Here is a 9,473-nt window from a genome sequence, read left to right on the forward strand (position 1 = left end):
ATGGTGCCAACTTGGGCCAGTGAAGCAGCGTCCTCCACAACTAGATTGAAGAACAAAACGACAGCAACTTGTCTGTTCCCCTTCCCCTAATTCCCCAGTACTGTTCCCATCCCCCCAATTACCCAATAAAAAAAATCTAAAAAAAAAAAAAATGAGGACATCATACTTAAGAAGAAAAATGAAAGAAAAACAATGGCAAAAATCTTACTGAAAGACAACCTAGAACTGCTTATGTTCTAAGAGCTTGGCTTCAAAACTGTCAGGTTGGAAGCTCAAAAATCTGGCCAGACAGGAACATGGGCTAAAGGCCACCTCGGCTCAGGTCCTGCAGGGCCGCTGCTGGCCTCGGGGACTGTAACCTAAAGTTACAATGGCAACCGTGAGGAATGTTCCACGGGATAAAAATCATTTAAAAAGTGCATTTAAAAGTAAGGGTTCCCAAATCAAGCAAGCAGAATGAGCTAGCTATTTTCATCGGCAGGCAGAAGCTTACAAAAGGTTTTGTGGATGAAAAAGGGGTCACGTACTAAACCGACGAGCTCAGGGGAGGACAGCCTGGTGGGCCCCACAAACTCAGAGATGAAAGGAACCACACAGGATGTTCCGAACATAAAAATTCCTAACTAAAGGCGGGTCATGGCCGGTAGTCTCGTCCTAGGCCTGTAGCTTCCTTGACAAAGGTCACTCTTCACCTGAAGTGAGCCTGTCTGTTGTCTTTTTGCATCTAAGATAACATACCCTTGGAATGTCACAGTAATTTCCTTCCCCAGACCCCTCAGGGCACAGCCTCCCACCAGAGCCCAGGCCACAGAACCCCTCACTGTTATCTTGTTGCTCCCACACCATCTCCGTGTGCTCAAGTGTTAATTATTATCTATCCTGTACCCACCCACGTAAAGGAAGTGTGTGTCTCTCCATTTTACTTTTTATCCAACCCCAGAGATCCCCCTGCTTTGCTTTTTCCCGCCCCCTTCACCTACCACCCATGGATTCCATGTAACGCCCTTATGTCTCCTCCTTGGACTCTAACATATAAAATAAGCTGCAAAACTGCCATAGTCGGGAGCATTTTCTCAATCCGTTGAGCTTCTGCTTCCTGACAATTGTCGTCAGTTTGGCTCAAATAAATATAAAATTCCCTACAGGTTGGGCCGTTTCTTGCATTGACATTTACTTGGCACAGTCGGCAGGATTCCAAAGAAGCCGACCAGGACCACCCTGCAGCCGCAAACCCGGTGCTGGTACCAGCAGGGGCCCTTGCGCACCACCGGCTCCCCGCTTCGCACCGGGGGAACATGGGCGAGTTTTTCCTGGAATTCCGGACCTCCTTGCTTTATAGCAGGAGGCCCTGACTTTATTGGAGCTGTTCTATAAAATAAAAAAATAAAGTCCTCGAGGTGACATTAAAGGTTGAGGGTTGAGATAACCCAGGCTAAGGATAAGGGTTGAGTTAACTCAGGGACAGGAGAAAAAAAAGGGTGGCTGGTTTTTAATTTGGGTTTTTAATTAAAATTGCTTACTGCGAGTCTAAACAAAACCTTTTGCTGGATAAACGAGAGTCTAGACTCATTCCACTCTGAAGATAAGGGGCATTTACTCCCTCCAGCCTGAATATTGGGTATTCTTAGGTGACTAAGAATCTATGTGGAGGTGTCAGGGGTACCCACCCCTCAAGAGAAGCACAGCCCTATAGGGAATCCAACAAAACTGTCACTAAATATTTGACTTGTCCGGGGATGCGCACATAAAGGCTGGTTTGGTTCCCTAGCCAGCAAGTCCTCATGGTGATATTAGATAGCTGGGGAGAGAAACCAAGAAGTAAGAGGGGTTGGAGCCACTCGGGAGGTGACAGCCCCTTGGAGCTCAATCCATAAGCAGCACACTCCCAACCCACCACACAATATCCCTAGAAATCTGTTCAGAATCTGCTGATCTCGTAAGAAAGCTAAAATTAACAGGGGAAGTTGTGCCTCCAAGGCCAACAAGCCCCCAACCCCCATCAATACCCCTGCAGATGTACAGTTCGCAGAGCGCCTGTACTCGCAAGTACTTACAGGAACGGGAAGATGGAACTAGAAGCGACACCAACAGAAGATGGCCGACGTGGAGCTCTTTGACACCTAAATTAACTAACAGGGAAAAGGCCAGCTCTAAAGTCAAGCTGAACAAATGGAAGGCGGCTCATCTCAATTGGGAAATAGAAACGGAGCCCAGAGAGACCTTCTCTCCAGGAAGTTAGTAAGAAAATTTTAGGGACTGACTCTGAACTGAGGGTTTCCAGAGCGGCTCAAGGCCAACACCCCACTTTCCCTTCTTCTCCAGCCGTCCGCTGTACCTTTACTTCCTTGCCCAGACTTACTCTCCTTTCCATCTCCCGCTTCCCTCCCTTGTAACCTCCTCCACTGCAGCACCCGCCTGACCTCGGGGAGACTCAGGAGAGGAAACCAGACCAGGAGAGACTAGGAAAACCCAAACCCTGGCAGCTCCCTGTAGAGAAAAGCTAGTCTCAGGACAAGGAGAGCCAGCCGTCTCTGTCCTTGTTCCAGGACAGAATTAAGGAATCTGAGAAAAGATTTCCTGACCTTCTCCAGGTCCCTGGTGGGTTCGCAAAGGAATTTGATCTAACTGCTAGAACATATGATTCTGGCTATTCTGACCTATTCCAATTAACACACCTACTGGTTTCTGAGAACAAAGCAACAGAACTACTAAGGAAGGTCTGCTGGGAACTCCTTAGAGGAGTCTGCATGCACTGTAAAAAGGCAGGTCACCTTAAGGATTGTAGAAAACTGAGATGGGATTTAGGAAAAGAAGAGAAACAGCAGGCAGCATAGGGCTGCTCCCAGGACCATGAGAGCCTTCCTCCCTCTCCTCACCAACCTGCAGGAGGAACTGAAATCACCGTAAAAGGGGAACGACTGAGGCCCTTGTAGACGCTGGGGCCTCTTTCATCGTCTGTTCTGAACCCCACCCACCCAACTCGGTTGTCCTCTCCCTCGGAGTAAAGCTTCTGTACAAATGGTAGGGATGGCTAATCAACCAAAGTCTGTTTTTAAATCAGAGCTTGTTCCCTTCCAGCGAGGAAACATTACAGGCCAACGTTTATTTTTACTAGTCAAATCTGCCCCCAGCTCACCTGATAGGGCAAGACTTTCCTGAAACCCATGACACCCACATATCCTTCTCCCAGAAAGGTGAAAAGTATTTAGAACTAAATGAATCAGAGACTGGACCAATTAGGAAAGCAATGATTTTAAAGGAACCTCCACAAGAAGAAATTCATCTTGAGACTGAATGTTTGTTATGGGATGTCCCAATGCAACTTCGGGCCTTTTCCAGTACTGGTATTGATGACTAAGTCAGCCACTCCTATCAAAATAACCATTGGCAATACTTTCCCTCTCCCTAATAGTCACCAATATCCTTTAAGGCCTGATGCACTAGCTGAAATTAGCCCATTACACAAGATTACTTAAAAAGAGGGCTTATAATTCCATGCAGGAGCCCCTGTAATTCTCCTATCCTACCAGTAAAGAAAGAAACCCAATGGAAAACGATGGAGATTTGCACAGGGTCTCAGAGTTATAAATAAAGACATCCTGTGCCTCCAAATCCACATACCCTATTATCAGCTATTCCTGTGTGTACTGCCAATATATTTCAGTGATAGATTTATGTAGTGCCTTTTTTAGCATTCCTGTTAAAAAAAAAAAAAAAGACAGGAAATACCTCTTTGCTTTCACCTGGGAAGATCAGAGTTTACTTGGACAGTAATGCCCCAAGGGTATACAGAGAGTTCCATCTATTTCTGTCAAATACTAAAAGCTAATTTGAATGATGTTGAATTTCGCAGAGATTCCACTCTAATCCAATATGTGGATCATTTACCTTTATGCCCTAGGGTGTATTAGACTCCCAAGAGGACACAATTTACCCATTACAACAGCTAGCCATAAAGGGACATAGGGTCTCAAAGGACAAGCTTTGATTCTGTTTGCCCCAAGTAAAATACCTTGGTCATCTAATGTCTGAAGCTGGGCTACTGATTAACCCAGAAAGGCTCAGAGGAATCTTACCCTTTCCTCTTCCAAAAACAAACAAAAAAACAGCTTCGAGGGTTCCTGGGTCTGGCTGGATGCTGTCACAACTGGGTTCCACATTTTTCATTAATGAGCAACCTCTATATGTCTTATTAAAATCAGATTGACCTGACCCAATTCAATGGGACCCCAAGGGAAACAAACTGGGGAAGCTCTAAAGGAAGTATGATCTAAAGCTCCCGCCCTGGGACACATTAATTATAAACGTTCTTCCTTTTATCCATGAAAATAAAGGAAATACCTTAGGAGTTTTAACTCAAAAACACAGAGATCATCACAGACCTATAGGATGTTACAGTCAGCAGTTAGACTCCCTGCATGACAGCCATCTCTGCTACAACCACGCTGTGCAAACAAACAGAAGAGATAGTTATGGGCGCTCCTCTATTTACAATACGTTCCTCATTCGGCCGACTCTCCACTGAACTCTCATCGCACTCAACACTTCTGTCAGTCGACTGGCTTCTTAGGAAGCACTCCTGCTTCCTGCACCAAGTATTACTTTAACTCGAAGTGACAGTCTTAACCCAGCAACTTTGCTACCTTCTTTGCAGGATGAAGACATCCACAATTGTGTTTTGCTTACTAACCACCTTCTCGTTCCTAGGAATGGTTTACAGGAAACTCCTCGGTAACGGCTGCTGGGGCCCAGGAAATCCACTTATGAAACTCTTTCAGTCCTCCTGGCCTCTGGGAATTTTCAGATGGTCATTGTAATTTACACCATTGCGTTCTTACAGCCTTGGCCCCGATTAAATCTGAAAGTTACAGTTCCCAATTGCACAACTAACAGGAATCAGATTAATAACGAAAGGCACTTGAGTGCTTCCAGTGGGGAGTAGCCTGGGCCATATTAATATAATAATAATAATAATAATAATAATAATAATAATAATAATAATAATAAAACAGTAAGTGGGAACCCATCTCATGGTCAGATGGTGAAAACTGAAGAGGTGTGTGGCATGCCCTCAAACAGACGGCAAAACTTGGATCGTGATAGCTTGTAGCTTAGACATAATCCAGAGTGGTGTTTTTCTAATGAAGGCGCACAGACCTAACTGCCTCCCACGTGCCTGCCTTTCCCTTTGGAGAAAAATTCGGCCTTGACTGCCATCCAAGGTTACAGTCTTGCCCCATCCCCAATGGTCCAACATTCAGCAAGACAAATGCTGACAGCAGGACTTCCTAGGAATGAGCCTTCCCAGCCCCATGGGACCACATCGTCCAACCAAGAGGCTGGTCATCAATGCATCCTTTGGATTGAATTATGACCCAAAGGGGGAACAGTGGAAGAAAAAGGGGCCGCGAACTAAACCTGACAAGCTCAGGGGAGGCCAGCCTCATGGGCCCCACAAACTCAGAGACGGAAAGTAACCACACAGGATGTTCCGAACATAAAAATTCCTAACTAAAGGCGGGTCATGGCAGGTAGTCACGTCCTAGGCCTGTAGCTTCCTTGACAAAGGTCACTCTTCACCTGAAGTGAGCCTGTCTGCTGTCTTTTTGCATCTAAGATAACATACCCTTGGAATGTCACAGTAATTTCCTTCCCCAGACCCCTCAGGGCACAGCCTCCCACCAGAGCCCAGGCCACAGAACCCCTCACTGTTATCTTGTTGCTCCCACACCATCTCCGTGTGCTCAAGTGTTAATTATTATCTGTCCTGTACCCACCCATGTAAAGAAAGTGTGTGTCTCTCCATTTTACTTTTTATCCAACCCCAGAGATTCCCCTGCTTTGCTTTCTCCCACTTCTTTAACCTGCCACCCACGGAGTCCATGTAACCCCCTTTGACTCTAATGTATAAAATAAGCTGAAAAACTGCTGTTCCCGGGGCTGGCCGAGTGGCTCAGTTGGTTAAGAGCGCAAGCTCTGAGCAACAGGGTCACCGGTTTGACTCCCTCATGGGATGATAGCTACAACCACCCGCAACTAAGATTGAACACGGCACCTTGAGCTGAGCTTCCCTGAGCTGCCAACAGCCAGCCGGATGGCGACTGGACTTGGAGCTGAGCTAGTGCGCCCTCCACAATTAAGAGTGAAGGACAACAACTTGGCTGTTCCCCTTCCCCAATTCCCCAACACTGTACCCCTTCTCCAACTCCCCAATAAAATCTTTAAAAACAAACAAACAAATAAACAAACAAACTGCTGTTCCCCGGAGCATTTTCTCAAATTGTTGAGATCTTGCTTCCCAGCAATTGTCATCAGTTTGGCTCAAATAAACTAAACAATTCTCCAAAGGTTAGAATGTTTCTTACATCAACAGTTTCACAATTTCCAAGTGGCTTCACTGAAAGGTTTATTGAAAAGGGCTAATAAAGAAGTAAAAAGGTCAGAGGTCCCTAAGTGAAAAGAGCAGGACAGACCTGACTCCTGCAGTGGCCCCAGTCTCCGTTTCGTTTGAGGCTCACTCTCCTACCCTCCATCGAACGGCCTTTCCACTCTGCGGAGACTGCTGAACAGTCGCTGCTCAGAAATCAACCCGCGTCACTTCCACTCGGTCATTAACCCTTGTGTTTTTCTTCTCCCACAGGTAGGCCTCCCGTTCAATGCCTGCCAGCTTGCACCACAGTGGGAGCCACCGTGTCACCACCTCCTGAAATGGGCACGATGTCCACTGAGCTGACCTTTCCTAAGGCTGAGACCGATTTAATGAGATAGGGAACAATTGACCAGCCCAAGAGGAGGGGACTGTGGGGCTTCAGACCACGTCACCCCAAGATGTGCCTCAGTGGTACGCGGGTTGTTCCGAAGTAAAGGCAGCTTTCGCTGTGGGCTCTGGTGAAGCTTCTGCCCCTCCCTTAACTACCTAGAAGGACTTGAATTAGGGGCCTTGCCCGTCGTAAGAGATCATCACCCACCATCTCTGTTTGACCCACCTAAGGGGCAAGACGAACTGGAATTCACTGAACATCTGCTCTCCCCATCCTGCAGTGACCCTCTGAAGCCCCCAAGGCCCCTTACCTTGTCCCTCACTCAGGATGTCCTATGTACCCATGTTTCCTTTCTGTTGCTACCGCTCCTACATGTGGGGTCTCTGACTCTCTCATGCAGGGTTCCCATACACATGCGTGCATTAAATGGGGTTATTTTCTCTTGTTAAAAAAAAACACAAAAAAAAAATACAGGAGAAAGCCAACATGGCAGAGTAGATAAAATCGTCAAAATGACAACTAAATTATAGAACAATCAACCTGGAGAACCATTTGAAGTCTGGCTGAACAGAAGTTTTGCCACGTTGAGACTGGTAGGAGAGGCGGGGATGCGAAACAGGCCGGCCCCGAGCCCCCTTGTGGCAGTTGAGAATCAGGAGGGATATCTTGGCCATGGAGGTTCCCCCTGGAGAAGTGAGGGACCCCAGCCCCCCACACCAGGCCCCCCAGAGTACTGGTGCCAGGAAGAGGAGCCCCCACAACATCTGGCTGTGAAAAATAGCGGGGATTCTGACCATCTGGGTGGCACGAAAGGCGGCAGGAAACCCAGGTGTCCTCTTATACGGCCTGCACAGACTCTCTCACTCCCAGGCACTCACCTTGGGTTCCAACAGAGGGACGGTGACTCGAGGGGTGTCAGAGACATATGAGAGGCAGACTGGGGGGTGTAGCTTCAGGCGAGGGCTGGAGGACAGTCACCATTCTCCCCGTGAGAAGGTCCTCCTCCCATGCAGCCAGCAGGCTGGTGACATCTTTTGTGTGTTGATCCCGCCCCCTCCGCTTCCCGCCAAATCTGAATCTGACTGGCCTGGTGAGCCCCACTGCTCCGCCCTGCTGACTCACTGGGACCCCACCCCACCTAACTCCCCCAATGCGGGAGTCACTTTCTTGTGAGAAGCCAGTCCCATCCTCATTGCACTTTTTCTGGAAAACTATCCAAGTCTGCAGGCCCCAGGTGGGCAGCAACTGCCCTTGGTGTGCTCTGAGACTTTTGCTGAGTTGCTCCAGGCTCAGCATTGGCACCAAACCAGAATTTACATTAACCTGGTGACCACAACTCTTCCCACTCTAGTGACTACCGGAGACCCGGCCTCACCCAACTCACATACCACACAAGGCTCTATCAGCAGCTGAGCCTTTAGGAAGCCAGCAGGGGGCAGCAGGCCTCTGGGTGTCCTGGCTTTTTGTGGAGCTACCCCAGGCCCGGTACTGGTGGCAGCCATTCTCGGTTCACAGTGTGGCCTGTCCCACGCACCTCTAGGGTTAGCGCAGGAAGCGACTAACTGAGGATGCTTTGTTGCTCCTACCAGGTAGTCCTCTGCCAGTCACAGGCAGTGAGTGACCTGGGCCTGCACTGGAGTCCCTCACAAGAGGCCTCAGAATCAACATACTTGGAGGTTGGCTTCAGATCACAGCAAAACATGGCCCAATTACCCCCACAAAGTGGCACACACAAAGGGAGGTCTCAACAGGCACCAGAGCCCACTGGGGTGAATCCCACTCAGTGGGTTAAACCTCCTGTATAGCAGCTTATAAACTGTGGATGTGGTCAAACCCCACAACCAGTCAGCCTGAGGGTCATTCCCACCCACTGACGTGCCAATAGCAATGAAGGCTCAATTATAACAGGAGGACACATACAACCCACACAAGGGACACTCCTGGAGCAGCTGGAGCACGTGACCAGGGAGACTGTGCCAGGGCCCCACAGGGCACCTACTACATAAGGCCACCTGGCCAAGACTGGGAGACATAGCAGATCTAATTAATACATAGAAACAAACAGAGAAGCAGCCAAAATGAGGAAACAAAGCAATATGTCCCAAATAAAAAACACGAGAAAACTCCAGAAAAAGAACTAAACAAAATGGAGGCAAACAACCTACCAGAGACAGAGTTCAAAACAATGGTTATAAAGATGCTCAAGGAACTTAGTGAGAACTTCAACAAGAGATAGCAAGCATAAAAAAGGCCATAGAAACCATAAAACAGAACCAGTCAGAAGTGAAGGATACAATAACTAAAATAAAGAATGCACTAGAAGGAACCACCAGTAGACCAGATGCAGCAGAGGATCGAATCAGTGATTTGCAAGAGAAGGTAACAGAAAACAGCCAATCGGAACAGCAAAACGATAAAAGAATAAAGAAAAATGAGGATAGTTTAAGAGGCCTCTGGGACAACATCAAGCATACCGACAGTCACATCATAGGGGGACCAGAAGGAGAAGGGAGAGAGCAAGAAACTGATTTCTCAACAGGAACTTTGCAGACCAGAAGGGATAATTACAAAATATTCAACATGATGAAAAGCAAAAACCTACAATCAAGATTACTCTATCCAGGGGCCGGCCGAGTGGCGCGATGGTTAAGAACTCGCTTGGGATGCCAGAGGGCCCCGGTTCGGATCCCACATATGAGGGCCAGTGACACT

At 47.7% G+C, this 9,473-nt stretch overlaps 1 protein-coding gene across 6 annotated transcripts in view; it reads right to left on the reverse strand.

Moving 5' to 3' along the window:
* ASPG (asparaginase) overlaps positions 1–9,473 on the reverse strand; it is a 37,723-nt gene that overhangs the window by 22,679 nt on the left and 5,571 nt on the right. Inside the window, exon 1 of one of the 6 annotated variants that reach the window (XM_019639170.1) lies at positions 6,474–6,546. The exons of the other annotated variants lie outside the window; for them this stretch is intronic. The gene's annotated coding sequence lies outside the window, so the exon portion shown is untranslated. Of the gene's footprint in view, positions 1–6,473; positions 6,547–9,473 lie in introns of those variants that run through there. 6 annotated transcript variants of the gene reach the window in all.

This window comes from Hipposideros armiger, unplaced genomic scaffold, assembly GCF_001890085.2.
Source record: "Hipposideros armiger isolate ML-2016 unplaced genomic scaffold, ASM189008v1 scaffold_43, whole genome shotgun sequence".
NCBI lineage: Eukaryota > Metazoa > Chordata > Mammalia > Chiroptera > Hipposideridae > Hipposideros > Hipposideros armiger.